The 7,250-nt window shown below is 45.4% G+C and overlaps 1 pseudogene; it reads right to left on the bottom strand.

The window, feature by feature from the left end:
- Positions 1–270: 270 nt before the first annotated feature.
- LOC114719331 (inducible nitrate reductase [NADH] 2-like) lies at positions 271–4,145 on the bottom strand (annotated as a pseudogene).
- Between the last annotated feature and the right edge of the window lie 3,105 nt (positions 4,146–7,250).

Genomic DNA, 7,250 nt, shown 5'->3' with positions numbered 1-7,250 from the left:
ATCTAAATCATTTAGATTCATCTGATCATCAACCACTGCAGCGAAACGTATACGCTTAGCAACAGCTCGTTAAAATAAGAGAAAGGCATGGACGACGATGGAGGATGGGGAATCTCCAGCCCCGGCCTTGTATTCATGCCACGTGTCCAGGCGATATTTGTAAGCCTCCATTAATGACCATGTCACGCTCGCGCCGTTAAAATAATGCGAGCTTGACTTTTCATGCATGCCAGATTTTAGATCGTAGGTATGGACTTATTGCTCAACAAATTAATAGGACCCAACGGGGCAAAACTAATTGGCCCTTCCATTGTTATATAAACACGTGAATGGTATATATATACCTACAAGGGGACAGCAAAACCATCAAAGGTTTTGCACATACGACTTTTTCTAGATTTGTTTTCAAATGGGGGAAAAAAAATCTAGGACAAAAATAATAGTAACATTATTCGATCCAATTACACACATATACAACATACACCCTACGCCGTCCGTGGCCCCTCGATATCTAAAACACAAGCAAGTTGTTGCTGATGTCATACCCCAGTTTCTCCAAATTCGGCTGCACTGCAAACTGAATCATGGGTGGTGGCCCGCAAGCTAATGCCAGCGTGTCATCTGATGCCTTGGGGGCATGCTCCCTCAGGAATCCTCCGTGATGAAACCCACACTATATTCCCACCCTTCACTCTTGCTTTCTTGCACCACGTACCACACCTTGAACCGCTCGTCCTTCTTAGCCCACTCGTCGAGCTTCTCTCAGCAGAATATCATCCTCCGTCCGGTTCGCATACACAACATGCATCTCGGTTCGGTCCTCTGGGTCCTTCAGAATGGCTTGCGCCACCTGATAGACGGGTGTGATACCTGTCCCACCGGCCAACATGGCTAGCCTCTTCGCAAACTTGGGCTTCCCGTGATCCAAAAACTGACCTCTTCCAGTGTACTCTATGTGGCCGAGGGGACCCTTTACTTCCACCACAGAACCGATAGGAAGCGAGTCCAAGTGCTGAGACATGAGCCCGCCGTTGGGGAACTTGGGGTGCACCCCTTTGAAGTAGATCTTGACCACCAGATCAAATACCCCACTTCCTCCACGCTGGTGGTGGGAGTGTAAGCTCGCCACACTATGCACATCCTCAATGGTAGCACATACGAATATGTGCTTTCCCACCGGCAGACCCATGATTTGGTCTTCGGAGGGTAGCGAAAAACGGAAAAGAAAAGCCTCACGTCGTGCGAGATGGACGTTTTGGAGACGAGCTTGCATGGGATTTTCTCACGTGGGTTGAGGGCCACGCTGCGTAATGGGGGTTTCCGTGATTGGGGTTAAGTGGCTGATATCGCCATTGCCGTGCAGGGAGGTGTTGGGCGACGAGTCGGGGGAGGCGTAACCGGTAGTCATGAGCTCACCAATTCGGTAGTCCTCAAGCATTTTCTTTGCTTTGTCGGAATGGATGGCTTCGAACTCTTCGGTGCAGTCGGTGCCGGCGTTGATGAGGATGCTATCGGCGCCGCCGGGGTGATCTTTGAGGAAGCGAGTGCAGTCATAGACATGGCCGTGAACGATGATCCAAGCAAGCAGAGTCAGGGGAAGTGTGCCTTTTGACTTCAAAGATGGAGTACATGTTTGAAGTTGTGTTCATAAAGGGCGTTGAGACACTCTTCTTGAGGCTGGGGTTGGACTCTGACGTTTGCTCAAGGTGTCTTTCCTTGGTCATCCACCCACCAGATTGGTTACCCGGCAAGGTCGGGTGCTCAAATACAATTCCAATCTCCCCTTTATGGGGCCTGCACACATTGGTTTTCACTTTGAACCAGCAATTGTTCATCATGCCCTGCACCACCAAAGCCCAAAGCACTCAGATTTGAATAAAGTAAACGACAAGGAGATAAAAACAGTTCAAAGAATTATTTTTACCAATATATTATTCTCATTAAGAACATTGACCATAGTGCTGATGCAGTTGATGTACAGCCATTGATATTAACATATATTCACTCAATTAAAGTGCACAATTTTAACATTTTTTTTTAATGATGGTCATTTGGGAATAATCACACGCATCAATGACGCCGTGGCCCACCCAATAAGCTATTAAAAGATGAAAGTGACAGGGGATATTACAGCGAAAGTGTTAAAAAACGTCCTCTCCCCAAATATTTTAATCTGTGGTAATTTAGAAATAATAAAAATCCCTCACAAAGAAGCCGAACTCCTGTGCGAAGGCAGTTAAAGGGATCCAATAGTTGAGGGCCTGATGTTGAATTTACCAAGGGGTCAAATAATAGAAGCTATGAGTGAGATAAATCCGGTGGGGCGCGTGATGAACTGACAGTTTTTCCATGAAACAAAGGGAATGAAATATTTAACGGAGACGCGTGAGCACGTACCATGACATTCCAAATGAGCTTGTCAGGTTGGGTGTTGAGGGCCTCGTCCCATGCTCGCACTGCGATTTCCTTGGCTCCGAGAAGGTCCAGCACCTCCACCTCCAGCGACCAGAAACACCAGCACCAATATTTGCCGTACTTGTTCGGCTTCTCCGGTGTTCCAACGTGGCCACTAACCACGTTTCCCCGCCGTTCAACGTCACCTCCACACGTGTCACTTTTCTTCCGCCCCCTGCACAGTACCCCCATGGATATCTTTATCACGCGTTTGCGGAGCAAAATTATTATAGGTACATCGCCGCCTGACTCCCTCACACCCTCAGCTTACCCAGAATCTAAACTCCGAACTTTGAAAAAAGAAAACAAAAACAAACACTAACCAGAATATGCATAGCCCCTCAGCACATACGGCATCTGAGTAGTCCAGGAGTTTATGGCAAGATCTCCTCGTGACAAGGCGTGGTTATCACAGAGTTTATGTTGAGCTCGTTGATTATGTACTCTGGCTTGTACCACCAAGCTGCAGTCATTCAAATATAATTAACAAGTTGGGATTAGCAAATGTTTCGTCTAAGCAAACGAAGGAAGCGGGACGCCTCGCGAGCAAACATACCGCCAGGGAAAACAAGTACAAGTGCAGAGCGCATTACCTTCAGCGTTGGCGAGCTCGGCATCCACGTGGGAGGGAAGTACTCTGTTGTCCTTGTAATGGTAATAGTTGCCCGATTCTTGTGGAGTCACAATGATACGCTTGAGCCACTTTACCATGCGGCCACCAATGAAACCCGGTATGATCATCCTCACCGGAAACCCGTGATCCGGAGCCAATTGTTCTCCGTTTTGCATATATGCGATGATGATGTCGCGAGCCGGATCCATGGCTATCTCTCTCTTGATGCTTGTGCCGTACTTGGACCCACCTCCACCCGGCAGATCCTCAGCTCCCTCGAAGCACACGTGTAATGCCCCTTTCGTCCGGCTATAGATCCCGCACCTCTTGAGCAAGTACCTTAACGGCACCCCTCTCCAGACCGCAGTGGAAACCGCGGCCGCGCCCCAGTTAAAACCGATGCTCTGTTTTACCATGTTTTGTTCTTTCCTCCTATTCCCAGCGCACACCAGCGTCACCGGCAGCTCCCGGCTCGGGAACTCGTTGACCAGTTCGTCCATAGTGAATTGGGCGGGGCGTTTCACGAGGCCACAAACCTCGATGGTCCAGTCATCCCAGCGCGCATTAGGGACGGCGCCGTGGTTGCGGACATAGTGGAGTGGGACGGGGGTGATGAAGCCGTGATGCATGAGGCGGGTGAGGGGTGGCTCCGAGTTGAAGGGGTTGTTTCCCTGTGAGGCGGACCAAGGAAGCGTTGCGTTCGATCCAGCAGTCGGCGGTTCCGTCATCGCGGGGATCAAAGATGGGCGCCTCCACTTCGGTGTTAGCCTTTCGTATTAGGTCTTTCAACTCGTCGGCGTCGTTCTCATCTTCGCTGGAGGAATCCAAGTCCATTAGCAAGGGTTCGGATCTCACGGGCTTGGGAGGAAGTTAAAATGAGGGGGGACGTTGAAGGAATGAGCGACGGCGTTTAAAGGGCCAGCGTATTGACGGTTGTCGATGGAAGCCGCCATGGAAAATATCGACAGAGAAGAGAGAGGAAGTAAAAAAGAGCTTTTGTGGTGTGGTGTTAGGGAGCCTTACTGTGCCCACATGAGAGAGGAGAGAGCGCCGATAGATCACTATGCAGAGAAAATGGAGTGATGGGAAACAAAGGGGGTGTACTATGAATATTTATAGATACATCGTGTGGGGAGATAGAGAGACGTAACCAAGCTGAGGACTAGTATCGGGTGAAGAAGAGGACCCGACCCCACGCAGCGATCCGGGGATTCCATTATTTAGTGAGTGACATCTTTTTTTTTCCCCTTTGCCTGAGTTAAGAGGGAGGGGGGGGAGAGGGGACCAATGGAAAGGGACGGTAAGGCCCTGGAGAGCAGAGGTGGCTGTGGGTCACAACAATGCTTCTGGCCTCTTCTAAGTGATTCCCCCCTCACCTTCCAGTGCAATTGAAAAAAAAAAAAAAACTTGTTAAATTATAATTATGAAAAATACGCTATTGATCAAAACATCCTTTTTTTTTTTTGTATTAAATGTCTCATTGCTTGAATCAAACGTGACTACCGCTATTTGAGGCATGAGAATTTTGAGTGGTTAGAGTGAAAAAATTGAGGAAAAAAAATTGTGTATAGGGATGGTTACCAAACTTTGTTGATGTTCGCTACAATCTCGTGTATAGTTGAAAATTAAAAACATATTCTGAAAACTATCCAAACCGCAATTATTTGTATTTGATTGTATCTGATTGGAAAGGAGGCATGGCCGTCAATGGTGAGTAATTTCTTCAATGTGATTGGCAACACCATGGGACTAAATTCACCTCGTGACAGGAAATACATGCAAGCATTGATTGTCTGGCGAGGGGAATTTGTTGCCATTCAAAGCCACTTATACAGTTTTAGACAATAATGCATCAAAATTCCACGTCCAGCTAATAGTTAAAGCGCGCCTAATATACAAGTTCGAGGTGACTATTACTAATAGGATTCACCTTGATATTTATACGTTCTTCAACGCATGTTTTGACTATAAGCTCGGGTCATGGGTACGGATGCCGAAGGACGAAGGACACTGTGTGGAATGCTTTGCTTATGGAGAAAGGGAAAGAAGTGACATAAGCTAATAACCTTATGACACGAAGTGGCAAGTTTTCTTGGTCTATTGGGTTTATGATACGCATACCCGGTGAGTTCATGTGTTTGTTAGGCTGTATCCTATAGGGCTGTTTGAGTGTTTTCTTATTATCTGCAATATGCTTTTTCATATTAATAAATTAACTAGTTTGGTCCAAAAATAAACTAATAATTGGATTTTTAATTGCAATAAAATCATTCAGGGAAATTACGTTATAGTATTGCTGCTTAATTGTCAACACCTTCTATGACCAAAAGCTATTTTTATACAGGAAAAATATATTTTACAAAGATGTATTTAAATTAACAAAAATAAATGAAACATGATATGTATATACAAAGGAAATATAAGAAGCGAAGGTAGCAAATTTTGGTGAACTTTGGCTCAACCCAGCCTGCTTGAAGTGGGGTCAAACGCAGGATTTTTCGGATTGGAACGCCATAGCTAGAGCACCAGATTTTTTTTTGTGGGGAGGGGGGTTTTAACATGATAGGAAACTGTAATAAACTCTAGCGTTCGATGTATGGTAAAGGATCGGTCTTAATGTGGCGGCCGATCGTAGGTGTGTCGTCGCCTCAAATTGGCGCGATTAAATTAATAACTAATTTTAGCCGAAAATAATTATAAAACTTCCCGTGTGAGTGCAATTGGTATGTGTCGTGCTGGATTTGGAATGCAATGTGCGGTGGGAAATCATTAGACGAGCCATATATCGTTGTCCGGAGGAGATTACAGTAGTTAGAATATAATGATCCATGGCTTGACGGAACTAAAAATCCTTAATTACATAAATTACAAGAATGGGAATACCAGCCGCGGAATTCCGCGTGCATGGCTAGATATTTGGGACGGAGCGTTTTAATATAAACAAGTAAAAGGGTTGGGTTGGAGGAAGGTGAAGATTGATGGTTAGATCCAGAATTGATTAAAAATAAAAAAATGAGAGTCAAATGGGGAGAAAGGGGCCAGAGGGGAAATAAAAATGAGAGGGGTTAGAAATGAAATGCTTGTGGCGACAGGTACGTTGATGGGAACGCAGGGGGAAAAAAAAAAGGGCAGAGGGGGTCAAATAGTAAAAGATTCCTTGGGAGTATTGGGAGGGTGAGGGCCATTTTTCGTGTGCCATCCTGTGAAGTGGCGAATGGCATTCCCCCAATGGCCAACCTCTTCTCAAAACATGGGGCTCTTCAGTTCAACATACCAGCCGCGTCAATGGGTTTCCCTCTGCCCCACCAAATTACCCCATTCCGCGCACACCATTTCCCCTACCCAACATCTTTTTTCCTTTTTTGTTTGGAGCTCAAATTCACAACTAAAATCGCAAAGAATATTTCTTGTTATAAAATTATCGTTCGTTTTTTCATTTATAATATGTTACATAAATATTTTAAGTTTATAATTTTTTTCATCATGTTGTGTATCAATTTACTAGTCAGTAAATAACTTTAAAATATATAATAAATACACGACACGAACAAGACTGATCAAGGTAGTATATATATCCGAGTTAACAATTAGCTCCTGTATAATATTAAGAGTTGGGACGGGCCAGTTCACCTCTTCCCCCCCCCCCCCCTATCCTGTAAGAAAGAGTTAAAATTGACGGGCAATAAAAAGGGGAGTATGTGAGATTATGGTGATTTTGACAAAGAGAAGTTTGGCATGGAATGGCAAGGAGGGGTCAGGAGAGTCTCCAACTGGGGGCGGCCTACTTGGCTGCGAAGCCCGGAGGCACGCAGGTTGGCTCTGGAAGCAGCTTAGAGTCACTTTGCTTTGTGGCTCAGTAACGCCTCCCCAGTCCTTCTCTCTGTCTCTCTCGTCCCTCTTATTTTTCTATGCCACACATAAAAGTTCTCCCCACATTACGAAAATTTAAATAATTAAGCTCTCCCTCCCAATCGCTTCTCTCTGCTTTAACCAGCTGGATAATATTTATATCCCTTTTATTCCTAACTACACGACGCGCCATAAAAATTCTGCTCCTCACAATGAGGACCTCTAAATTATTATTTCTTTTTTCCCTTTTTTTTTATTAAACCTGCTCGGATCGTACTTTAACTTTTTCAAATCTCCCCCTCTGGCCCCTCCCTTGCTCTTTGGACGTGACGCC

The sequence above is a fragment of the Neltuma alba genome, unplaced genomic scaffold (genome assembly GCF_004799145.2).
Source record: "Neltuma alba isolate B1F8T4 unplaced genomic scaffold, ASM479914v2 tig00011908_pilon, whole genome shotgun sequence".
NCBI lineage: Eukaryota > Viridiplantae > Streptophyta > Magnoliopsida > Fabales > Fabaceae > Neltuma > Neltuma alba.
This window is presented reverse-complemented; position numbering and strand designations above follow the sequence as displayed.